The following is a 27,782-nucleotide window of genomic DNA, read 5'->3' as shown; positions in this document are numbered from 1 at the left end:
TTAAAACTAAGCCCCCTGCAAGTACCTGAGAGAAACATCAGACTCTGCAGATGTTTCTTAAAGTGAAAATGGAAACTTGATAAAATTTAAAGAGGCATTTCTTTGAATTTGGCCAAGCATTTCTTTGAATAGATATGGGAAAGGGATTTTTGTCATGAGAGTATAGACTTAACTTGTCGATTTTGGTTGACCACTCGAGTGCCTAAGAAACTAACTAAGAACCTGGTTGCATTCCACTGATTTCATTAGCAACACATTATTTTTCTACTCACCCTCACTTTGCCTCAATGCTTACTTCGTAATCATTGCGTTCTGGCGTACGGAGAGGAGAGCGATGGATTTAATTTCAAAAAACCGAGTTTAAATTTGTGATCCCCACAATCAAAAAAATTGAACAAACTCTCTCTTATGTTTGTTAAAATTGAGAGAATAAAAAACATTTGCATCAAAGAACTCCTACTTTTGATAATTCAGTTTTATGTGAATTGCTGGGGTGATTTCTGTCTTTCAAATCTGCCCCTTCCTGCATGTATGGCTATTATTTATTTAATTGCATTCTCAGGATTATTCATTCATGAAAGCAGCAAATTTTTGTGAGAACGTATCAGGCACCAGGTGTTGGATAAGATGCTGGAGGTAATATCGTATAACAGACAAGGATTCTTACTTTCAAGTTGACCACAAGTTAACTAGAAACACAAACAGAAAATGACAGTGCAATGTACCATCATCATTCCTGTTTCATGGCAGTCCAAAAAATGGGCATCTCAACCAATCTTGTGTTTCAGGACTTGATGGTTTTCCAACAGACAGACCGAACCTGTAACTAGCAGTAGCCACAGACACTGAAAACAAAAGAAAATAAAAACACACAAACAGAAATTTTGAATTTGATGATATTCAGTTAGGCAGTGGGAGGGGAATAGACAAGAACTTTATTAGATTTACTCCTATTTTATGGCTTAATACATGTTTTATTTTAATTGTATATAGACTGACATCTAAGCTGTGATCTGAAAAATACGAAGAGTTCAGAAATAGGGAGAGGTAGAAAGACAAAGGGGAGTGTGCGTATCAGTGACAATATAGAATAGCCCTCATGAATGCTCAACATGAAAGAACTTGTCCGGATCTAGGAATGGAAAATAATATTGTTAGTAGAACACGGGTTCCTTTAATGCAGAAATCTTCCCCTAGTTACATTTGTTAATACCAACACCTAGACAGGACTTATCAAATTTTAATATCGTAAAGTCGTCTGGGAATATTTTTGAAATACACATGTTCTTTTAGAAGTTCTACATTCCTGCCAAGCTCTCAGGTGATTTTGATGTTGCTGATTTGGGAACTACACTTAGGATCTCAAGAAACCCTCCCTGATATGGGAGAGCTTATAAACTGTTATGGAAGACAGACTTATATATAACTAATTTAAATAAAATAAGACTTTAATAAAGATATATACCATCTACTATGAAAACACAGATGAAGGCAGGAAGCTACTTATTCCGCAGGCAGTTTATGGAAGATTTCCTAGAAGTGACATTTGAGAATAATCTTGATTTCTGATTGGAATTTCAATAAATGGGCCAAGAAAATTTTGCAAAATTAGAGAGACACAAAAGTTAACAGCTTTTCTGTGGATCATTAGTTTTGGGTTGCTTAGGGATCATGCAAAGAAGTGACAACAATTTAAAAAGTGGAGAGAAGACTTTGAATGCCCTACTAAAGCATCCAAATTCCAACCTTTCCTAAGTTCGCAAATGTAAATCGCACAGAGAATTGATGCGGATAACGTACAGTTGGCAAAGTTTCAGTTAGTGCAAACTGTCAAGCTAAATCTTTATCTCTGGGTTTTTAACCAATTCTATACATAGCCTTTCCTTCACCAAACTGGGATTATTAAAAAAAATTTTCGGAAATTCTCACGCCATTGTAAAATTTTGTACGATGATTAATTTTTTGTGTCAACTCTGTGAGACCAAGGTACCCAGATACTTGATCCAACACCAGTCTGAGTATTGCTGTGAAAGGTATTTTCTAGATGAGGTCACATTTAAATTAATAGACTTCGAGTAAATATTACTCTCTGGGTGTCATCCATCAGTTGAAGGTATTAAAAGAAAACAAACTGAGGTTTCCCAAGGAAGAGAGAATGTTGCCTCCAGACTGTTTTCAAACTTGATATGCAACTTCAATTCTTCACTTGGTCTCCAGGTTGCCAGGTCATGTAAGCCAATTCCTTAAAATCTCTTTCTAAGCACACACACACAGAATTCCTATTGGTTCTGTTTCTCTGGACAATTCGGCTAATATATTTTACTTCCACTAAATCTAGAAACTATTATATACATGGGACTGTCAGCATTTCAAAAACTACAATATTTCAGGGGAGTTTTTCAGTACTTCTGAGGTAGTGGTTTCATGTAGCTTAGTCCCTAAGAGGTATTCAGGAAAAGAGGATCTTCAACTTTATTTTAAAAAAATTTTTTTAAAGATTTTATTTATTTATTTCAGAGAGAGAGAGAGGGAGAGCAAGCTCAAGCATGAGCAGGGAGAGCGGCAGAGGAAGAAGCAGACACCCCGCTGAGCAGGGAGCCCAATGCAGGGCTTGATCCCAGGACCCTGGGACCATGACCTGAGCTGAAGCAGACACTTAACCAACCGAGCCACCCCGGCACCCCATCCATAACTTTTTTTTAAAAGATTTTATTTATTTGTCAGAGAGAGAGAGGACACAAGCAGGGGGAGCGGCAGGCAGAGGGAGAAGCAGGCTCCCCGCTGATCAAGAAGCCTGATGTGGGATTCGATCCCAGGATCCTGGGATCATGACCTGAGCTGAAGGCAGCTGCTCAACCGACTGAGCCACCCAGGCGTCCCTATCCTTAACTTTAGGTGTCATATGTAATGAATTAAAATTACTACATATCAAAAAATATTTTATATGTGTGAATAAAAGAATGGGATGCATTGCTTTAGTTCAATTTATTTCAAAACGTATTTCGTGAGCACCAGCTCCATGTCAGACTTCGTGCTAGGAGCTAGCGGTATGGAAATGAGTAAGCTAAAATGTCTGCATCAAAGGGGAGGACATGTTCAATACTAAGTGGCAAGTGCAAAGACAGGTGAATCTGGAGTACCCATGACGCCATGTTAGATATCTTGCAGGGATGAATACATAAATATTACTCTGCAAATAGCATGGTAGAGTACGTAGGCTCTCTGTGGTGTAAAGTGCCCTATGGTGATTTTGGGAAAATAAGCCATTAAACATCGAGGAAAACTAAATTAAATGTCCCTCAATATTTGGTCACGAGGAGGGAAGAAAAACTTGAACAAACGGAAAGTCTCTCTTTTACAGAACTTATCCTCAGCTTGGCTTGCATTTGATAGTGTTATTAAGTGGTGAATTGAGAGTTTGTAGTCAGTGGAAGAGCAGTGAGAGGAGGCAGCAGAGCTGTTCCTACCTCTTCTGTGACCCATTTCTCTGCAGTGCTGACGGACCTGGCCCCGACTGGACATTGCACGTCACACGCAGGTCAGCCGGTCCTGCTGCTAGGAACTCGAGAAGGCCTCTTTTTCCCTTCACTTCACCGGTGCTGTAAACTGAGACGGCAGAGATTGGCCACCACTCACCTTTTAGCCTACTCTCTGCAATTGCCCAGGGTATTTCTTGGGTCACCCCGTGTAGACTGGGAATCTGGTTGAGGAGTATTTTGAATGGCTCCAGACAGTGATAATACTGCAGTGCTATGACTTCAGACTAATGTACACTTTTAGGTCTTTCTCTAGGGACAGAAGGGAGTCGCTACACACCACGGCATCATGCAAATTCAACCTCTAGGCTAGCAGGGTGGAATTTCCATGTTTTCTTTAATGGAAAACCATCTAGCCATAATTGTTTGGAAATGATTTAGCAAGCTGCCTGACATGCAGTAAGCTTTTGGGAAATGTAAACACGATGACGATGTTTACGATGAGTGTTGGGTGATGAAGACAGTCGCTGCTAAAAGAGGAAATTATTTCTCTGTGCTATTGCTGTTAGTGGACTTTTGCGTTTCATGTCATTTCCCCCCATTTCTCAGAGAAGGCACATGAAGTGAAGGGGAGCCAAATGAAAGTGTGCCAGTTTTCTGGGTCAACTAAAATGTTAGACGGTTGTCAAAAAATAATGCAAGAAGTGTGTTTGCTGATGTGTACTTGTAAGAAGATTACGTTTTTTTTTTTTTTTTAAGATTTTATTTATTTATTTGACAGAGATAGAGACAGCCAGTGAGAGAGGGAACACAAGCAGGGGGAGTGGGAGAGGAAGAAGCAGGCTCCTAGTGGAGGAGCCTGATGTGGGGCTCGATCCCATAACACTGAGATCACGCCCTGAGCCGAAGGCAGACGCTTAACCGCTGTGCCACCCAGGTGCCCCAGAAGATTACGTTTTTTATGGCGTCTTTTGTTTGCTTACACTGACTCTTACGGCATATATGGCATTCATGGACAAAGACACCTGGATGTTTTCCAGAACTAAACAGGGCACATAGCTACTTCAGCAAAGTGAGGAAGAGGAAGGGAAGGAGAGGAGGAGAGAGAAGGAGAGAGAAGAGGACACACACACACAGAATAAGATACTTTTATTATTCTTGGCTATTATAACTTCTTGAGCTTAAAGCAGAGGATAGGGACTACTAAAGCACTTTATTCTAGCCAAGTGCTTTGGTATTTGTGGGAAAAGAGGACAAAACGAGGGGAGGTTCAACATCCAGGGAAATGTCTAATTTTCACATTTGGAATATATTTTGTTGGGGTTTCCAGAAAAGTTCTGTCTGTATGCCACCGAGCATTCATTCGATTGCTGGGAGCTACAGCACATATTTTAGCAGACGATACAACAACTTCCCTAAGTGTAGTGTTTCTTGCATCTGTATGAATGTGACTTTGACTTTCAGTGGGAAAAAAATATATCCAACAGTGCAGCTTTCAATAAATTCATTCTCCTTGTTGCCACTTAAAAATTCTCACTAATTGAGATGTTACATATCATTTTGAGTGGTGTTAACTTAATTATTTCTTATCTGCTGAGGATTTAAACATGCTGGTGTAGCTGGCATTAATTATTAAATAAAGGAGAAAATGATCTGTAGAGCAGAGATGTACTGGAGACGAAGCCATTTTTTTGAAATCTTGACCTTAACTTCATCTCTTTTTTTTTTTTTTCAAACTTCAAAAAGGTTCATGGTACCTGCAAATTAATTTTAGATAAAATAGGGAAATTTTAAGTACAGGAGCTGCAAACTTAATAGTCTGTTTTATTAATGAAGGGTTTGCTTATCAGTGCCTTTAATTTTTTGAAATGCTTCCTTCTCAAGCGTGTCAGGAGATATTGAAATGTCAGACCCCCTTGGGAGTCACCAAAATATTCATGAGTGCCTCAGAGAATCTTATCTATGTACAAACAGAAAAAAATGTATGCCTAGATAGAGATCAGGGAAAACTTAATTTTTTTTCCTCCATGAAATGCCTTACAAATGAAGATGTATTATTTTCTGATGTAATCGAAATTTAGTTCTCATAAACTGGCAGTAGAACGTCCAGCCACTCACCAAAACACACCGCGATTACAAGTGAATGATAATAGTTAAATACTACTGAAATAATTTTTCTCTTTTAATTTTAACGATCGAAATTAAATTCTTTTTTTTTTTTTTTAAAGATTTTATTTATTTATTCGACAGAGAGAGAGACAGCCAGCGAGAGAGGGAACACAAGCAGGGGGAGTGGGAGAGGAAGAAGCAGGCTCCTAGTGGAAGAGCCTGATGTGGGACTCGATCCCATAATGCTGGGATCACGCCCTGAGCTGAAGGCAGACGCCCAACCGCTGTGCCACCCAGGCGCCCACGAAATTAAATTCTTAAACGATGCAGGAAGAAAAATTGTACCCAGCACACAAAGGATTTTGATCTGCCTTGTTTTCTAATCATGAACAACCTGAAATTTGTTCTCACTTTTGGCCTTTCCCTTTCCTTTCCATTAAATTTGGCTGCCACAATTACCTTAAATCATTCTACCTAAAATATTTCATTGGCTTCTAATATTCTCTCAGCAAAAACACACTATTTTGCAGGTAGGCAGCTCTTCCATCTTTGGCTGAATGCTTCTAAAACCATCCCCATCATCACTTTAGATCTTCCCTTTCTTCCCTTCATAAAACGTATGCTGCCTAAAATCCAGATTTATTTTTCTGGATAAATTCTATTTGAGACATGATTTATTAGGGGCAAACGGATAGCTTGTGCTTTAAATATGAAGCTATCAGGCAGAAAAATACTGAGGCAGAGATAAGAGAAATTGGGAAAGGTCTTAAACAGCAGAGTAAATCTGGGTAAGATTAAAACATAATTTCTATCAAAATTATTTCATGTTTTTCAAGATGCTCAAATATCAAAACTACTAAAAACAAATTTATTTATAACTCTCAGTTTTTAGGATTGCTCTCAAGGAGTGAATACCTGTTAAAATATTCCTTGGTAACTGATAATTTTTATCTTATCAGTCACAGAAGTCAAGATTCTCCTTTTCTGAATCTTATTTAGGGAAAGGACACTCTATGAAAATGAACTGGAATGATTATACTTAGAGTTACCATTTTATAACTTTAAAATACAATAGGTATGACTACATTTTAATTGCCTTGATACTTGAGTATTTATTATACTTTTAGCATGTATTATGAAGTAAGTATATCAAAATAGTTTTGGAGGTACATGTGAAATGCAAATAGCTGAATTTCTCTGCCCCAGAAAAGCTTAAAATGTCCCTTATGTAAACCAAGCAGGTATACACAGGACATACAGCAAAGTGTAGCATAGAGCTGATTTGGATAATTTTAGCAAAAGCTGAACATCCATATAAGTCCACAAGTAATGTGTTTATAATGTGCCGGCAGTGATGGGAAGAAAAGCAAAAGGAGGGGGCTGGGAGGGGTGGGGGATGGCCTGAAATCAAATAGTTGGTTTTTAAGTCTCTAGGGTTTCTTTTGGTACCAATAATCAGTTCTTCCTATCCAAACAATTACAGTGCCTTTAGAATATTTTTTAATGAATTTAAAGGAAATCACTCATAGATTTTTTTATTCTTTGATCTCGTTTAGGTTATTATAGTCTCCTTTAATCTTCAACACATTTTTTTTCAATTGCACATTATTCAGAGAAGTAAAATAATTCAGCATGTTAGTAATTGTAAAGAAACGTGGAAACATCTCTTTGTGGGGCCTTTCATATACTGTGAATAGGATAGTCAATCAGTAACTTTCCAAGGGACAATTTGGTAATGAATCACAAAAGACTTAAAATTCAAACTCATTAACTTAAATTCACATCAAGTAATTGATGCTGAGAAAATAATTAAATAATATGCACACAGAAATACACATACGGCTTTTTTAGTATTGTCCAGTTACAACGCAGGAAGCAAATTGGAAACACCAAATACCACCCCCCTAGAAAACCCCCTTATGGCAATGGAATTCCAGTACATTGGGATATTTTGTATTAATTAAAATGGTGTTAAAGAACTATATAATGAAATAAGAGAGTAAATGAAATGCTCTCAACTTAAGAGAGTTGCTTTGATCCTATTTTGTTTGCTCTAATCTTATTTTGTTTAAAAAATATATTCCATGTGTTCTTAGAGGAAATACTCTTAAAATGTATATTCTGAAATGTTTAAATGTGAAAAGATTCAAATATTTACGAGTGCAAATTTTAAAAACAATAGATAACACAATGGGTTCCTTTCTGTACAATCCAAAAAAATATGTACAGTGAACCTTTTTCTTTTAAAGATTTTATTTATTTATTTGACAGAGAAAAAGAGAGAGAGAGCAGCAGGCTCCCTGCTGAGCAGAGAGCCCAATGTTAGGTTTGCTCCCAGGACCCTGAGATCATGACCTGAGGGCAGATGCTTAACCAACTGAGCCACCCAGGCACCCTGATTAGTGAACTTTCTAAAAACCTTCACCTTTGCTCTCTTACTTAAAATCTTGATCTCCTTGGGAAGACCACCTTCTTCCTCTGCCCCTTCTTCCTCTCTTCCACTCCTCCTCCCTTTCTCCTGACCTTTTCTTCTCTCCTGCTCTCTCCTCCTCCTCCCACCCACTCCACTCCTCATTCCTGTTTTTGCTTTTCCTCTTCTGCCTCCACTTCCTTCAGCCAGCTTCCTCCTACAGCGGGCTTTACTCTTTTTCTTATCTCTGTCAACAACTGTTTATCCCCTGCTGATTCTGAGGCCTGAATATTGAAATATTTTACCAAAATCCCATGCTCTATTTTGCTTTGTTGCCTTTCTCATAATAACCATAATGGGATTTTAAGAATAAAATGCCCTCTGATTTAGAATCAAATAGATAACATCTCAGAGCTAAAGCTAGGAAGACTTAAGAGCACCAGAGTATCATGGAAACTGCAGTGGCCATGACCATAACCTTAACACACACTTACAAAGACTTGTGCTATAATTCTTCTTTATGCTGCCTAAGCTGAATCATTTCCGAGTTAATTATATATTGTACAGTATAGTAATAAAGATGCTGCCCTCATATTTTAAAATGTGGCCTTTTATAAGAGAATGCAGGTTAAAGGCAGCATTAAAAATAGCAAAAATATCCTGTATATTATTTTTAAAAAATTTATTTTGTAAAATTATGCGAACAATGAAAAGTTTAGGTATTAGTTTTAACATCACAAATACTTCGTTTAACAACTTTTTCACATTTAAAAGTCTTAATAAAACTCTGGTGTGCCTGCTCAGGATTGCATTTTCTTCTTTATGCCCCCTGCCTCCCATCCCCATTCCTTTTCAAGTACTTCCTTGAATGTCAAGGGGACAGAAGGTGATCACAGGGCCAGCCCTGAAATAGGGCCTAAAGAAGGTTGAAAATCCTGCGTGATGGAAGTTGTATCATCTCCCAAAGGCCTAAAAGTAAGATATTTAAGCAAGGCACTGCAAGCCAATGACACTCCTGATTATTTGAAAAGGGTAACATTCAAAGCATATAGCATGGATTGCTGAGAGTCTGTAAACACTTGCTAGTGGTGAGAATAGATGTCATTGATTGTCCTAGCTGGGCACAGGACAGGAGACAAAGCATAATTCAGGTTATACCGGAAAGAGTTATTATTTCATGCTTTTATAAGGGGTTTCTCAGAAAATAGACAAAGCTTAGGAAAAAAAGATAATAATGGGAAATGTTTTGAAGCGGCATGAGTACTGATCCTTTAGGGAAAGGGCCACGACTTCTAGAAGGTTATCGGACCTCGGCAGGCGATGGTACTGGAGTTTGTTATTCTAACTGCTTCACACCCGTGAGTATTGGGACCAGATCGTCTCTGATCTCCATTATATCTCATTGTCTATGATCTCGTGTACTTCGGTGAAGGTGGTCTTCTTTTCCAAACACATGCATACACACACACACACACACACACACACACACACACACACACACACACGATTCACCTCTGCAATTATTGAGAATGTTGGGGGGACATACTGCGTATGTAACCCATTCATCGAACAGCCTAAACTTGAAATGGTTTTATTTTTTCCTTTAATTCTCCAGTCACCTTTAAGTATAACAATTCTGTCTAGAATGAAAATTTAGTTACATATCCAGTTGATGGCTCATTCCTCTTCTCCCTCAGGGTCTGCTGAGTGTTGGCCACAGGGATTCGGACCTGCCCTCTCACATCTCCTCCCCTACCTTTTGAGCATGTCTTCCTCCTCCCTGGGCTGGAGTGAGGACTCAGGAGCAAGGTGTCTTGCTCCTATAGTTGTTTCTGGGTCAGAGGGATTTGGACCTGCCCTCTCACATCTCCTCCCCTACCTTTTGAGCATGTCTTCTTCCTCCCTGGGCTGGAGTGGGGACTCAGGAGCAAGGTGTCTTGCTCCTATAGTTGTTTCTGGGTCACCACTGCTTCTCCATTCAAGACTGGTGTCCCAATACCCTCCATTCAGCAAGTATCCCAGTGCTGGTTCTCAGGCAGTTCATGGGTGAGTCATCCTGGGAGCCTTGAGGTCCCTTTGTGCTTATGCCACTCAAGAGGGAGATCTACTGTGACTTAAAATTTTCCAGTGCTCTTCAACTCCTGCTTCTGGTGGAGTAGACATTTGCTGTTGGAATTTCCTAGCATGGTGGCCAGTCCTGTTGGGTGGCATAGCAGCAAGCTAGTTCAAGCCAAGCTAATTCCTGTAGGGCTCACTAAGTCTCCAGAAGCTCAGATGTCCTTTTTTACCCTTCTTTCCACGTTGTTATTTTTCTCTGTAGTTATTTGCTTTCCTCACACTTTCCTTGCTCACATAAGCACAGTGGGCAGACAGGCAAGTTCACTGTGGAGGCAGATGTCCAACCAGGAAATAAGATGTCAGTCTCGGTTATTATAGGTTCCCTTAATCTCTACAAATAAATTTCTTGGAATTCCACATTTGACTTTATGAGAAGGAAGTTTAGCATAAAAAAAAAAAAAGCAAGAAAAAGCCACAGTGCTTACTCTCGGGCGGACACATCTCATTCAGATCCAATTCCACACTGTCATCCTGTTTTACCAACTGGGAAAGTGTCAGGAGGAAGTATTGTTTTGTTGTTTGTTGTGCGATTGTGCGATTGTGTGTGTGTGTGTGTGTGTGTGCATGGATGCATATGTATGAGTATGCGTATGTTTGCACTATTTAATAAAATCTCGAGATGCCTAGTAACAATGTGGTTTTGTTTTTTGTTTTTTTTTGCTTTCATTAGGTACTCTCAGGCTACTTTTACCTGAGTCCTATCAAAGCAGCCCATTTGGGGCAACAGGGTAAAGTCCACCGAACATCTTGCTGTTCCACATTGAGGTGCACGTTATTCTTTCTATGAGATAATTTTATCCAGTTCCTGGGAGAAATTCACCCCTAATGATTATTGCCTTAGTTGAAGAATGAGGATTAGATTGATTAGAAGATTGATTGGAAGAGATGAACAACAAAACAATGGGAAAGGCAGGATGCTGCTAGGCCTCTCAACCCTGAAGCCAGCCAAGAAGATGCCTCCAGGGTTCTGAGTTCGTCTTGTCTCTCTCTTCTCTGCACGTCGAGCAGCTTTCTTTACACGTTGGGAAATGTGGCCACCAAAACCCTATATTTAGCATATGAAAATTTTCAAAAGTCATAAGGAAGTCTATAGCTTTCAGAATTTTATAAGAACCTTATTTTAGACCAATTAACTATAGACAGTCAGGTAGTGTCGTATAAGAACATGAAAATTTACACAATATATAGAATATATTTGGAATAACTCAAATGTCCACCAACTGATGAATGGATCAATAAAATGTCTTCTGTGTATACGGTTGAATCGTACTTGTCAATATAAAGGACAAATATATGTTACAATATGGATGAACCTTGAAAATCATATCGTTCTAAGCAAAAGAAGTCAGAAAGGAGTACATATTGTATAATCTAATTTATATGAAATGTCCAGAATAAGCAAATCTATAAAGATAGAAAGTAGATTAGTCATTGCCTAGGACTTTTGTGGGAGGACAAACATCTAAAGATAGATTATAGTGATGATTGCACAATCCTATGAACTTACTAATAAAAACATTGAATTCACTCTGAATAGGTGAATTATATATCATTATATGAATTATATGTCAATAAATATGAAAAGCAAAAAATATATATGGAATTCCCAGGAAATAAATAGGAAATTTATTTTTTTAAAGATTTATTTATTTAAAGAGAAAGAGAGAGAGTACAAATGAGAGGGGCAGAGAGAAGGGGAGAGAGGATCTCAAGCAGACTCTGTGCTGAGTGCAGAGCCCATTGCAGGGCACGATCTCATGACCCTGAGATGAAAACTTGAGAGGAAACTAAGAGTTGGTCTCCTAGCCAACAGTACCACCCAGGTGCCCTTGAACAATTATTCCTTTTTTTTTTTTAGATTTTATTTATTTATTTGAGAGACAGAGGGGGAGAGAGTGTGCACAAGTCGGGGTGGGGGGTAAGAGGGAGAGGGAGAAGCAGACTTCTTATGGAGCAGGGAGCCTGATGCCTGGCTCAATCCTATGACCCTGAGATCATGACCTGAGCCGAAATCCAGAGTCAGTCACTTAACCAACTGAGACATCCAGGCACTCCTGGACAATTATTCTTATAGGTATCTTTGCTACCATGATACATTTACTTTTTTCTAGGGTATATCTCAGATACACAAAGGGTCCAGTGCCATTAGAATTCAATGTAAATTTATTTGCTTGACTGAAGAGAATTGACCTTCCTTCCTGAGCATCGACATGTGACACCCCACGACCTTTTTACATACATACCTGACATGACTGTACTTCCTTCCTGATAACAATACATTGTATCAGAACATGGCATTAAACAGGTCTGCATCTAGTATGCAGTTTCCTAGAACAGTAGGGTGTATGTATTTGTGTATTCAGAGGATCATCAAGAGTATACATTTGGGTGTGGCAATAAAATATTATAACTTCTAACCATATCTTTGTTTGAAAAATGCATTGAGACTAGTGTCTTCACCAAGGCCACAGCCCAGAGGATCATTAGTCCACAGGGCAAATGAGCTATCCTCAGAGAAGACTGGACATTCTTCAATGTGCGAAGTGTGACAGGAGCACATATGTCTGTCTATTTACTTTCAGCATTTTGTGAAATGCTACAATTTATGCATGCTTATAATTATGAATTATATTATCGAGTTTCACCTAACTTAATGCTCATAAAATAGACAAATGCCTTAGAAAATTTCCTTAAAAAGAAATCAGAGACAGTAATAATGTGTTATCAGCAAACAACATAACTGCAGGGTTGACACATCTCCCCTTCCAGCATGAGCTCTTTGTCAATCGGGTTTTGAAACAAAACCATCAGAATTAGGCAAATCTGGCAAATATCTGACCAAAATTTTTGGAACTGTCAGAAGAACACTTAGAAGTTTGGATTTGCATTCACTGTTTTTTGTGGTCAAAGTTCTTTTAAGTTTGAGTATGTCTTGCGTGATTAGATAGTGATACTATGAAGACATAGCAACTAGGAAGGCTTTTTAGAACCAAGCATCCTGAAGACAAAGAACAAAACTGTATATTAAAAAAAATCATATGGGATTCATATGAGCATTTTACACAATTTCACTAAGCTTAATAAACAAAAAACGTCCTCGTTTATAGTGAAATATAATAAGGACCAGAGAAGGAGGCGGTGGGAGTTGGGGTGTGGAGGGCGGAGAGGGGGAGGTGGAGCCGAATCCACCACAAAATAATTTTGAATAAAACTTTTTCTTTCTTGTCGCAATTTAAAATGGTGGAAAATAGGGGCGCCTGGGTGGCTCAGTCGGTTAAGCGTCTGCCTTCGGCTCAGGTCATGGTCTTAGGGTCCTGGGATCCAGTCCCACGTAGGGCTCACTGCTGAGTGGGGATCTGCTTTTCCCTCTCCCTCTCCCCCTCCCCCCTGCTCATGTTCTATCTCTCTGTCTCTCTCCCTAATAAGTAAATAAAATCTTTTTAAAAATGGTGGAAAATGGTATTCTAATGAACAAAATCTCTTATTTTGTTGTTCAACAAGTATTTTGGGAAGACAATGATGAAGTTGAACATGATAAAGATTTGAACAAATATAAAGACATTACACGAGAGGAAAGAGGCACTGTATGTGTTGTAACATGGCTGAACAAGCTGCATACAAGTGAGAGTGTTGCCACCTAGTTCAATGAATATACAGATAATTGACAGCAAGGCCCAATTTATGAGATTTGTTAGGTTACAATGAACAACTACTTTTTTGTGAGCTGATTTTCTGGTATCAGTGTTGAGAGACTCGACAGAGGTAAAGATGGTCTTTCAAAACTACTGCTTTCATTACAGCAAAAACGAAACAGAACAAAACAAACGTTTGTAGCAATACCGATGAAATGGCCAATCTGACGGAAGAAATAATTTCTCATAAGATCGCGGATATAGTGCCACCCATGAGATGTATTCACTTCACCATCTATAGACAAGCTAGTCCAGTGGGAAAGTTGCAGCCAGAAATGGTCAAAGTACTACAAGGGGTTAATTTTTTCATAAAACAAAAACAAGATATTTGAGATGCAGGTTTTGGGTGTTTTTTTAAACGCTATTTTGTAAGTGATCAAAAGTGAAAAAAAGAATCTTTGTATCATGCAAGAGTGCTCATGTTACATCATGGAAGAATACTTGGAAGAGTTGTCAGACCTAAATAATTCTCTTTATTAAAAAGAAAAGTGTTTCAAATTTGCAAATGTGTGTGTGTGTGTTTGTGTGTGCACATCTGTGTGATAATTGAGTCGGTAGCATGTTCTCTTCAGATGACACTCCACACCTCCTCACAAAAAGAAAGATAAATAAATAATAAGTGTTTATGTCATGTTTATAGGCAAAGTTGATAGTTTATCAGAAAATGGGAAAACAACTGTTTTTGGTAGAAAATCGAAAGGAAAAGAATGACATCCTAGAGAAAGCACTTTTAAATATAGATGTTTAAAAGTGTTTCCATAATTAAGTGAATTTTTTTTTTTTTTTTACCAAAAATGAAATAACTATGTCAACTATAAAAGTCTTTTAGGTATATATTTAAAATTCAGGACAGGATTTTGTACTCTATTTTAAATGTTCAAAACGAAGAACTGTGGTCGGTTTGGACGTACTCATTAAAAATATGGACATGAAATTACTTCCAATTAGTTTTAAGAACAATTACACAGACATTGCCTAACCAAATTAAAAAAAAAAAAAAAGACCTCTGTGCTTTGTATAATAGGTAGTTGGAATTAACCATTGAATAATGGGATTTGGAAGGGATAGCCAACAATGTGATTTTTGGTTTGGATCCACATAATCTAGTAATATACCTTCCTCCCCCCATGGCAGCCATTAAAACAAGCCTTCAAATAAGTGGAATTTAGAACTGCACCGTTACAGAGTTATATCACAAAATGTTAAAATAAGATTTTCAAAAATAATAAAGCATATTATTACTTGCATATAGTTATATTGGTTTCAATAGCCTGAAAGAACTAGACTTGACAATGAATTAAGAAATGATATGCACATTAATTATACAAGAAGTGTGGCGTTAAGCAGTGCTGCCGTTGGTTCAGCAGCTCAGTAATTTCTTCAGGAATCTTCCATTCTACCCCTCCACCATTCACACTATTCTTATGAATGCAACCTCCGTGATGTCTGCAGGATCTTTAGGCATCATGTCCTTAAGCAATTGCCTCTGAAGACTAGCCCAAAGATGGTTAACTCAAAAACATGGCTCTCCTTTGTAGCAATATTCCCTTTTCAAAGAAAAAAATCTTCCCTGGAAATCCCTAGCAGATATCCACTAGTCTTTCATTGGCCTTGACTGATTCCCATGATTACTTTCAGACCAAACCACCGGCAGCAGCAAAGAGGCTTGCCATGATCAGCTGAGACTCAGAATGATTAGTCCCCAAGGACTCAGGGTATCACCATCCAAGTAAAATGGGTGTTCTCTTAACAAGAAAGAAAAGAGGTTTATCTGTCTGTCCATTAGACAACTAAATTTCTGCACCTCGAATAAATTAGTAAAACATTCCAAGTATATTATTTACAAGACATTAAATATGTCTATATTGGCAATATGTGTTCATTTTTATTTTATTTTATTTTTCTGATTATTGTGTGGTATCAAAAAAAGTTTTCCAGTCATGGGTATACTTATTCCCAGTGGTACTTGTAAAAGAACGATTTAATTTTAAGGTTTCTAATGAATCATCTTAGAAGGTGAATTAAAAATAAGTTACCAATAAGTGAATCAAAATTCTATGCAAGGGGATTTAAAAAATGGGGGACGGCTTGAGTACTGCAGCCTGTGTTTTCCTTTGTAATGCGACATTTGTGTTTAAAGGAAAACTACCAAGAACTCTAAGCAGCTCAGACTTCCTGGACTTATAACTATCAAAAAAGATCAGGAAAATATCTAAGGTAGCTGTCGCTTCGGATGAATAAACCGAGACTCCTTAAATAACAGATTTGCCAAAATAAGGTATATATTTCAGACTATAGCAGTTCAGGAAAAACACTGGATTTCTCTTTACATCCAATCTTGACACAACGTGTTTTTTAGAGTGGATTGTTCATTCATTAAATGTTTTAAAAGTCATATTCATGAAATGTAAATTAATTTCCAGTGAACATAAAATTAGAGCCATGTAGATAGTAAATCAATAATATTTATGTGCAGAGATTTACAAAAGTTGGTTATAGTCCTTAAGAACACAGAAAATCCAGCGAGGGTAACAGGACAAACACAAACTGAAAAGCTTTAATGAAGAATATATAATGGCAAAATATACAAAGTAAATGCCAAGCTATCTAGCTCTCAAGAACTAAGTACACAAATGCTTAAAGAAAGCTGAGGAAAACTTGAAGTCAAACGGAAGCAGTCAGTAAAGGATTTGTAAGTGATGTCAATATTTTACTCATTTATTGAACAGGGCTGCAGACTTGTGGCTGAGGAACGAGTGATCCTCTCTCCATCCCTATTGGCCTGGAAGTGTCCCAGTTGATACTGACTCTCTTAGCATTCCGATTTAGATTTGTCTTACATTTTACACTTTTTTTTAAAGAATATTATTAACTAAATGCTGCTCTAAGATAAGATGAGATGATTTTGGTAGACTTCTGCTTTGTATTTCCAGATTCTGCGTTAGTTTCCTCTAGGAGTGAATAAGACACATACAGGGGGCATAGTTTCCATTCTAACAGGTGAATAAACATAAAAGCAACTAGTGATAACCTACCACTCTTTCTTCCAATCTTTCAGATGCACAGGAGCTATCCTCTCCTTTCAAGACAATAACATGTGGGCGCACTTGCTGATAAACCGAGAGGGCTGAGACCAGGGGCCTGTGCCGGGCGCTGGGCGCTGGGTGCCGGGAGGTGAAGGCTGCGTTGGACACTGCTCCCCTTGTACCACAGGGTTCTGCTGCGTTCACAGCCTGAAGAATGTCTCAAAGCCACCAGGCCACCAGCCTGCATGGTCTGTGCAGAACATGCGCAAGTATGAGTTAGATATATCTGAGATATGTACACAGAAAATAGAGGTCATTCAGCCCAGAGTGTGTTCTAGAGGCTTTTGCTGGAGTGCTTTAATGATCTCACACACAATTATAGGTACGTAATTATTGTATTTTTGAAAACCCATTTTAAAATTTTCTAATGAAATCCTTTAGCAGCAGTGAACTAAATAGTTTATGAGAATTTTTTTCTTAAGTTTCTACTGTTTTCACTTTCTATTTTTAAGTTTTTATAATTCTTTCCTATTTTAACTTCTCTCTTTTTTTCCTTTCAGGGATTTTTTTTTTTTTTTTTGGTCTTTTCATTTTCCTTCCTTTTAGATCTTTTTTATACTTCTCTTTTGTTTTTTCTTTCTTTTTTCCCCCTCTCTTCCCTTGTTTTCTTTTTTGTAAATAAGTTCTACATGAACGAGTTCCACAAGTCCGTCCTTGTCAGGGCTAAGCAATTGGAGGAAACATGGATCCAGGCTTGAACCAGCCCAGCATGGCAGGTGTGCCTGGATTCAAAGGAGCTGTCACCAATGACTATAGAGATTTCTCTGACAGCAAGAATGTCCCTACAAGGTATTGGAAATGATCATTCATTCGAAGTCATTCATTCTATCTTAGTTAATGTCAGAACCACATGAAAATTATGTTCTGGATTTCTGTATCCCAGGAAAGTAACGTGTATATATGTGACTTTCACAAACTCCTGTTGACATTTACCATCTACCATGGGTCTACGATGCTATCATTGATCAGATAAGAAGACCTAACCTGCTGGAAGATTAATAGCCTTAAGTTCAAATACAAGTAGCGGTTTTAAGACTACTTGAAAATGAGGGGGCAGAAGCAACTACATAAAGTTGTACTTGATATCACTCTGAAAGCATACTATTTTAGGAGAAAAAGAACCATTATTAGTAATTAATTTCTTTCATTTTTATTCTAAGCTTTTTTGTGCATTTAAAAAGTGAAGCTAGAGCTGGGTTGGTTCCATTGATGGAAAGTTTCATCAGTTAAATGAGGCAAGTTTGGTAATCAACGTGATCAACACGATCAGATACTTCAAATGGAAAATCAGTTAATCACAAGAATGGTATGTTATTGCTGTTATTTAATACAATTTATAGTTGAGCTTTTAGAAATTTTCTTTGAAATATTTGGTAGTTTGTGAATGCATAAATTCAGAAAAAATTCAACATTTAGAATACAATTATTTTTTTGTATGGTGAAAATACAAAGTTTTACATTAAGAAACCTATAAAGCAGCATTGTTATTATAATTAGTTATAGGGCACATATAATTCATAAGTATATTCAAATAAGCTACACTTATTCTTGCAACTGAAATAGAAGCCATAGTTGCCAAAAATAATTTTAATATATACACTCAGATTAACTACATTTTTCTGATGATACTGATATCGAACTGATACTAACTCATCATGATACTACGGAATTCATCCTTTGTTACACAACATTAATCTGATTTTAGATATATTTGAGTCTATAAAGAATTACTTCATCAATCAACCTAAGTTTCCTATATTTGTATTAAACTATTTTATAATATTTTGGTTGCATAAAAGATTGGAAATGTTTAATCAATTGCTCAATGAATACAATATCCTACATCTTCAGCTTCTGAAGCATTTAGCAAATCGTAGTTATTGAAAATACAGCATGCAGACAGGAAGATGCTAAATTTTATTCATACAAAACAGGAAAAACTAAAGAAATGTTAAGAACTCAGTATGCAAAGTTTATTTTAGCATTGTATTCTTGTGCTTTGAAATATTTATATTTGTGGGAATACTATTTTCATAGGGTTCTGTTTACATAGAGTGAACATATTCTATTTGGGTAAAGAGTGAAAATGAAAAGGTCTAAGGTTTTGCAGTATTTAAAATTGGTGAAATGGTGGAAAGAATTAAATAAATACAACTTTTTTGACAAGTTTTATTTTATAAAAATAACTCAAAGACATGGCAAGATAGCAATGAGTGGCTCTTTAAAACAGATTGATATATGTACACATCTCAAGCAAAATATAGAATTGAGACTATCTTTCATTTAGCATAATTTGTTTTCAAACAAGTAAATGGAAGGAATTAACAATTTCAAATGCATTAAATATAGACTGCAACTTGAAGAAAATACTAGAACATTTTATGAAAAAAATAACATCATATATATTGAACACAATATTTCATCAGAAAAATACCAGTGACACAATATTAGAGACCAATGCCATTGAAAAAAATCAATTAATCACCTATCTTTCTATCTACTTATTATATATCTATATTGAGAATAATTTTTCAACTCATGTTAAATACAATATTCAAATAATCAATATAAATATGCTTTTCATTTTATTTGGGGTTTCTGCTTATATTGAGTAAATTTACAATGCCCTATGTTCTTTTAATTGATTTAGAAAAAATTTTTTGAAAGTAGTTTTTTAAATAAAGCTAGTTTACAGGTTGGCTGATAAGTCAATTTAAATCAATAAATCAACAAACAGTTTAATCAATGAATGAGCATTTTAAGATTGTTTATGTTTTACTAATTTTGGTATCACCTCTCATCTCAAAACTAACTCTAAAACCAATCCTAAAATAACTACCCTAAGACTTAATGGCTTACAAAAATTTATTATTATTTCTCATTGTTTTGTGGTTGACTGAGTTCAGTTGGATTCTTGCAAAATGTCTCTCACATAGTTACAGTTATATGAAGACTTGGGCTGAATGTCCAAGATGTCTCTCATTCGTGTGGTTATTAGCTGGTGCCAGCTGTTTTCTGGCGCTCAGTTTAGACAACTAATTGGAGTACTTAAGTGTCACTTTTCCACATGGTTTGGGCCTCTTATAGCATGGCATCTAGGTACTAAATGAGAGGACTCAAATATGTGTACACCAAGAGCCCCCAGTGGAAGACGTTAGGGTTTTTATGAAGAAGCACCATTTGTGCCATATATAATTGACTAAACCAAGTCAAAAGCAAGCCCAGATTCAAGAGGAAAGAACTACAATAGGGCATGAAAGCCACTGTTTGTGGGTAAAAAAAAAAAAAAAAAAAAAAAGTGAGAAGAGCTAATGAGAGTCTTCTAGGTAGAAAAAAATTTTCAATAGAAATTCAGAATTAGTGATGAAGGGAGATTTTACAATAGATTCATTTTGTTTGGTGGTGGGTGAGTGGTTTGCTTGGTTTTGCTTTGCTTTGCTTAGTTAAATTAAGATCTGAGGTAGAATTGTTGAATTAGTAAGCAAACCCAAAGGATGGAAAACTATGAGTCATATAACTAAGTATTTTGAGTGCATAAAAAGCAACTTAATTACCCTGCAAATATGAGAAGGGGGAAGGTACTGTTGCTAAAATTAAATAACCCAAATCTGTTTTACCCTTTGTCATATAAAATTGGCTAAAATCATAATCCATGATTATTTTTACGTACATGAGTTTTTCACGGCCTCCCTAGATGAAATAAAAAAGGCTTTATATACATATCAAAGTTAATATTATATATATATCTATATATAGATATATATATTGTATGTGTATTGAATATATGTTGTAGCAAAATATTCTGTTCTGAGCAGGCTATTTTTAAAAGTATTCATAACAGGTATATTTGGGACTAGAAAACAGTTCAAAGGAAGCCTGGTAGAGGACTGAGATTATCTGTAGTCATCGAAATGATGCTGTTGAACAGGCAGTTGTGGGTAAGATAAAGACTAGTGATATAAACTTAAATCATTAGTATATATTAGAATTTTAAGTCAATGTACTGGGTGAGAGTTGGTGTCAATGGATAATAAAAGAAAGACTGAACCATCATTTACAATATTTAGCATTTGGAAGTTGAGTAACGAAATTTTGAAAGGAGGAAGTAGCAAGGGCATAGAACTGAGTCAGGAAACAGTTAAAAGAGGATTTGTTGGCTACTTTAATCAGACTGTTATTTTAAATAATGATGTAAAAATAAACTTTGGATTTGGCATCCGCTGTCATCATTGACAATGGTAACAGCTGATTTAGTTGTGTGGTGGAGGCCAAGTTTTTTTTTTTTTTTTTTTTTGTCATTTTTTAAGAAGGAATGAGAGTACAGCAATGAGAGAGTCAGTGATTGTAAGACAACCCTTCAGAGGAGGTTTTTGGGTTTTGTTTGTTTTAAGAAGGGAAAGTTATATGAGATACTGCTGAATGAAAACTAAAAAGGTTTTTAAAAAATATAGTGTTAAATATATTTATGTGCTATTGGAAAAGCTTCAGTGGAAAAGAGAGTTTAATACAGAAGAAAGGGGGACACTTGCTGGCATGTGGTGCTTGGATAAATGAGCATGAAGAAACCCACAGCTGTTACTCCCAGTTTTCTAGGCAGAATCAGAAGCCCAGTCTTCAGAAGACAGTAGAGATGGATGAGGGGCATTGAAAATTAAAAAGAAAGGAGAAAGGAATAGTCATGTCAGAGTTATCTAAAAGAATTGAAGAGTGAAGAGACTAGGATAATGCAAAAGTATGACAGATATGTCATATCTTCAATAGGAAAATGAACACTTGGGGAGAATTCAGTAACTTTCATAGGCTGAAGCTGTCCTATGACATCATGGAATAATACTGGATTACTGATCCAAAGCCCTAATGATACATCATCCCATGATACAATGTAATAGTAATAAAATAAAAATAACAGTTTAGTGCAAGGTATATACTAGGCCCTATTCTAAGTGCTTTAAGTAACACAAGAAAAACCCCAAAACAGATGTTATTACAATCACCATTTGACAATCAAAAAAAAACCTGAAGCATTGAAAGATTACATAACTTTTAAATAACATTTTAAATAATTTTTAAAGAACAAATCAGAATAGATAAACCAGATTCAAAGCTCTTGTTCTTTTTCACTATGTTGAGCTTATATCTAATGGGAAAAAAAAAATAAGATACTTACATTTCAACACATTTAAGTGTGATTTGTACTAAATTTTCTTTTTTTTTTTTTTTAAGATTTTATTTATTTATTAGACAGAGATAGAGACAGCCAGCGAGAGAGGGAACACAAGCAGCGGGAGTGGGAGAGGAAGAAGCAGGCTCATAGTGGAGGAGCCTGATGTGGGGCTCGAGCCCATAATGCCAGGATCACGCCCTGAGCCGAAGGCAGACACTTAACCGCTGTGCCACCCAGGCGCCCCTGTACTAAATTTTCTTAAATTGGAAGTTATGATTCAAACCTAAGCGTTTGGGTATTTCTATCAACATCAAAGTTTCAGTAATGAAGATCGTCTATTCTCTTAGCATAGCCATTTAAATTTTTCCATTCTGTTTATGTTAATAAATGTTTAGTTCAATCAAAACTTTTATGTAATTAGTTCTGTTGCTTTACTTTAGAAAAATAATATTCCCCTTTCAGTGAAAAAATACAAAATAACAAAAATATTTAATCTTACAGAATATAGAGAATATAGGAAGCAAAGATTTTAAATAAATATAGCAATGACATGTTAAGTAATAAAAACAAACAATACAAGCAGATAGGGCTCTATTTTATATTGCAGCTTTGCATGGGACTCTAGTTAGCTATGTGTATAAGACACTTTATTTTCCTTAGGTTATCGTCCTTACATCAGTCTAACTTCTAAAGTTGAACAGTCAGCGTACACCTGTAAATCATTGTAGAGTTACCTCTCCAGGTGGGGCACCAACAAGCATTATTTGTCTTCTCAGTCCCCAGAATGCAAGCCATTTACAACCTAAGGCTTTGGGGATTACCCGCTCCGTAGGAGGTAGTAGTGTGAAGGTGTGTATGGACAGTATTTAAGAAGTGTGTCATGTCTTTAACTGTTAGCATTAATTTGTGGTATAGACCAAACTAATATTGAAATACCTGTAAAAGTTGGAAGCATGCACCTTGGAAAACACAATAGACATTTTATTCAATTCATATAGAATGCTATAGCTACAATTCATGAAACTCTAAAACCTCTTATGACAGCCAAGAAAACCATCCTAAGAACAAACTGTAAAGAAAATTCGTCTGTTCTATGCTAAAAATGGTGAGATTCTAATGAGAATGGATCTACTGATCAACAACCTATTTCTATATTATCTAAGTGACATATGGCATAGCATTCGTGATAATTTTAACGTTTATATTGCCATAGTGAAGCCAGCTTATCTTCAATTCTCATTAAAGGAAAAAGAAAATTCCCAGATCTGTCCACAAGAGGTAAATATTGAAATAAGAACTCTTTGTACCATAACTACTGTTTGTGCTCCCCCTCCAGTGTCCATTTTTCATGCACAGCAGGTAAAGTAAGAACCAGGGCATCGGCATCAGTGGCATCAAATTTTGCTTATTCCAGAAGAGCTAAGTATAATAATAAAATATATGGAAGCTAATTTTTGGATAATGCATTCAGAATTTTTCCTCATACGTGGACCATTGCTATCTATAGAGGAAGCATGATTGAATTACATTATTTCACACAAACACTGTAGCAGCATATTTTCATACTGAACATTTCTGGAAATCCAATAAGCAAAAGAATCAAGGGATTTTGACATCTGCTATTTAAAGTCTTTACCGCTGTGCAAAAGAGAAAACTAGGGATTATTTAAAAGCAACAACTAAAATATACTGCACACTGGAAGACATGATAGCCCTTGAATCCAGCCGAGATGAGTTATTTTGCAGATGGCTCCCATCCGGCCAGATTCTTGTGTTTATAGTGCTGCAGGTGGTAGAAGAGGACACAGGAACAGGGGTGGAAAGGTTAGAGCTATATAATTTTCTCTACAGTAAGTTCAGTAAAATTAGATTCAGTTCCCAGCCTTCATTCCTTATCAGTACTGCCATCTAGGGTGACATGGAAAGTATCATTTTGATGGGTATTAAGCTTAGTGCATGATGTCAGGTTTTCATAATTTATCACGCTAGTCCAAAGAAAATAGCTAAAATGGAAACACACTTTAGAATAGTGGGTAAGACTGAAATGGGCAATAATGAACCTATACAAAAATCATGAATAACCATCTCTAGCCATTTATAAGTGGAATCATTCTCATAATTAGCTTGATGATTAGGAATAAATTAAATTCAGAGTGCCAGTCGGCCAAGATAGACCAGATAACAACCAACCTCAAATCTCAGTGGCTTACAAACAATAAAGGTCCATTGGTTAAGGTACATGTAAAATGCAGGTTCACAAGAGAATTCTTCTTATCAAAGTCGCCTAAGATCCAGGCAGAGGCTTTACCACCTTAAGATGTTGCCCTTTCGACGTCTGCCTCTGTAATGTCCACGGAGGGAAAGAAAAGAATGTGAGGGCTTTGCAACAGCAATTAAATACTTCAGCCCAGAACTGACATACTCCGCTTCTGGTCATCTTTTAACAGCAAAACAAGTAACATCCCCATTCCTAACTTCGCAAGGGAGAGTAAGTGCAATTCTATGCTCCTGGAGGGAAAACGGAACCTGAAATAATAGCGATCAGGAGCCGTGTTACTACAGAGGGAACCCTCAGCACTGAGTGCCCAGGTTATGACGTGATAATAATATACCTGATATTTTATCATCTTTTCTTAAAAGGTTTTATAGATACCTTCCTGAAGAAAGTACCATGCTAGGGCACGCAGGGTAAGTTTAAGTATATCATTAAAAGAGGGGAAGAAGAATGAGGACGTTTCAGAGGAAAACTCTGACCAGTGAGATTCGAGGCGAGTTCTAGAACACTAGGATATAAACACCAGTTGAAAGTAGAGAGAAAGGGGCAGATAGTGTCCCTGGCAGAATCAGACATCGAGACAAAATTGTTAAGTGAACTTTCCTAAATTTTACGTAGCACCTTCAGATTCTTCACATTGCAAATTTGGTTTTCTCTCGCCAATGTCTTTAAAGATTTAAAAAAGGATGGCAAAGTTCATAGGATAGTCTCCTACTTGCTTTGGGACTGAAAGTCTAAAAGTATCTATTACCAAAATCTTTGCTTTGACCTGTGGAATCCATTCCCTTGCTTGATTAGGTTAGTTTAAAAAATTTTTTTAAGAATGTCCAGAAATGTGGATAAGCTTAAGAGAAAACGTGTACAAAACTATCAAGGAAGCCGTTAAACATACTGTCACTGACCTAGTCTAGCAAAGTTGGCTTTTATTAAATGGCAGCTGTGCCTGATTAAAAAATTATGACTCCCCTCAGGAATCATGAGGGTCATTAAAAACCAAGTCATAAAATCCTCTGCTCCCTGAAGGCACACTGACAGAGAACACTTCCCATTTCCTTACTGTAATTTAACTTTAACTACCATAATGCCCAATGTGTTCTTAAAAGATTTTTTTAAATTGTCATTTTATCCTTCACACACCTACCTCAAAGTGTTAAATAATTATATTAAATTAGTATTTGAAAAATGCAAATGACCTGAGTTACAAATATGGTCTGATAGTTGATCACCTTAAGTGTTCTTTTTTCTCAAATTTATCAATGTATTTTCAATTAATTTATTTTAATGAGTATATCTACATATCTTTATCTTCATAATTCGAGAAGAAATTGGATGAGAAAACAAAAGACTATCTGTGGGAAAACGATCTGTAGAAGTTCATAGACTTACCAAATACTACAGATAGAAAAGTTTGCAGATATCTTCCTAATTCTAAATTTATACATAATGCTTTGCAAACTTTAATACATATAAATCTCTTTGGGGGATGATTTTTCACTTCTTTTTCTTATTATTTTAATCCTATCATACTTCTCTTCCAAAGGTTGCTATTTTTCAGCTCCGTTTGCAGTTAAGTCTAACAACCAGCTACAATTATCCAGATAATTTACAGAAAGCCAACAATATAATTAGTGTAATGGACCAGAAAATTCCTCATAGCCATCTTTCCAATGTCAGTTCAGAGTCTCTACAGGATAGCCATTATTCTTGTTAAAGTTCAGATTTACAAGTTTTGGTTTTAATCTACATTGCTGGTGTGTAAGGAGCAAAATAACTTTCTGGGGCCTCTTATAAGGGTACTAATCCTACTTATGAAGGTTCTGCCTTTAGGAACTAATTATGCCCCAAAGGCCCAACTTTCAAACCCCTTGGGGGTTAGGATTTCAACATATGAACTTTAGGGGAACGCAAGCATTCAATCTATAGCAGGTGGGATGCTTAGGAACACTAGGGATGCATGCTAGGATGGAGCAGTGATGACTTCGGGTCAGGGTGCTGCAACAAAATACCATAGAGTGCGAGTGGCTTTAACAGCACAACTATTTTCTCACAGTTCTGGAGGGTGGGAAGTCCAAGATGAGCTGATTGGGTTTCTGGTGAGAACTCTTCCCAGCAGAAAGCTGCCTTATTGCTGTGTCTTCACACGGCCTTTTCCTCTGTGCATGTGTTCAGAGAGAGAGCAAGAGCTCTGGTCAATTTTTCTCTTCATATAAGAACATTAATCTTATTGGATTAGGGGGCCTACTTTTACGATCCCATAGAACCTAAATTATGTCCTAAGGACCCTCTCTTTAAATACAATCACACTGGAGGTTAAGGCTTCAACATACGAACTTTGGGAAGACACAACCATTCAGTCCATAACACATGGCAACTAGCTATGTCTTTTAAAGAAACTTTGCCTTCCAGAAAACATCAAACATTTAGAAAAACTTCCCTAACATCTTATTATATGTTAAGGATCTATTACCTATTTGTGTATTTATTTTCTTGAATCTATATTTTCAGCCTATCTATAATCCTTTGGTACTATAAATTTCATTAGTGTATTATTTTCTATGCCCTGTAGTATGTCTTTATATTTCTTCTGTAGTTGAGACATAAGGGAGGACTCTACTGTTTATATTAGTTGACTATTTGATAATAGAGTTTATTTTCCTTATATATCTTTCAAGACTCAGAAAATATCGATCATAGTTCTCCTTGCCATCATCTTTAGATTTGAGTTCTTATTATTGAAATTTTTCATGCAGAGTCTATCTCCTTGCCCATTTCACTATCCATTTCTAGAACTTTGCTAGCCTCACGTGTACCTTTCTTACGTTACAGACATCTGGCTTGCACAGAGCATTTCAGATAGAGTAAAACTCTGCTTAAGAGGATAACCAAGTATTTGCTGATTTTTTTTTCCAGCGTAATTATTATGGTTTCGTAAAAGGAGTGTCCTGGAAGTTTATAGATGTTTATTCTATCTGATTCTTACTTTAATGGGCCATGTTTACTTAGGTAAGTTTTAAAAATCTTTGGCCTTAAGCTTATAAAAAAAATTAACTAAATACAATCAATATGCCTTTCACTGCTCAAAGTTTTCAATCCTATAACTATACTTTAGATAAACTTAAAAGATTATTTTTTTTCAAGTTGTCTACTATGAAAAAATTGTCACTCTGCTGAGCTATAAATTTAGCCACGTACAATGGAAAGAAGTTAAATACAATTCAACTATTTCTTTGACATCCAATTTATAAAGTAACTGTGAGATATTGCTTAAAACTTTCAAAACAGGGGCACCTGGGTGGCGCAGTCAGTTGAGCAAATGACTCTTGATTTTAGCTAGGGTTTTGATCTCAGGGTTGTGAGTTCAAGCCCCACATTAGGTTCCGTGCTGGGTGTGGAGCTTACCTAAATTAAAAAAAAAAGAAAGAAAGAAACTTTCAAAACAACAACAAAAAATT

This window comes from Ursus americanus, chromosome 11 (assembly GCF_024610735.1).
Source record: "Ursus americanus isolate L20-20 chromosome 11, mUrsAme1.1.p, whole genome shotgun sequence".
Classification (NCBI taxonomy): Eukaryota; Metazoa; Chordata; class Mammalia; order Carnivora; family Ursidae; genus Ursus; species Ursus americanus.
The sequence above is the reverse complement of the archived record's forward strand: the minus strand, read 5'-3'. Positions refer to the sequence as shown.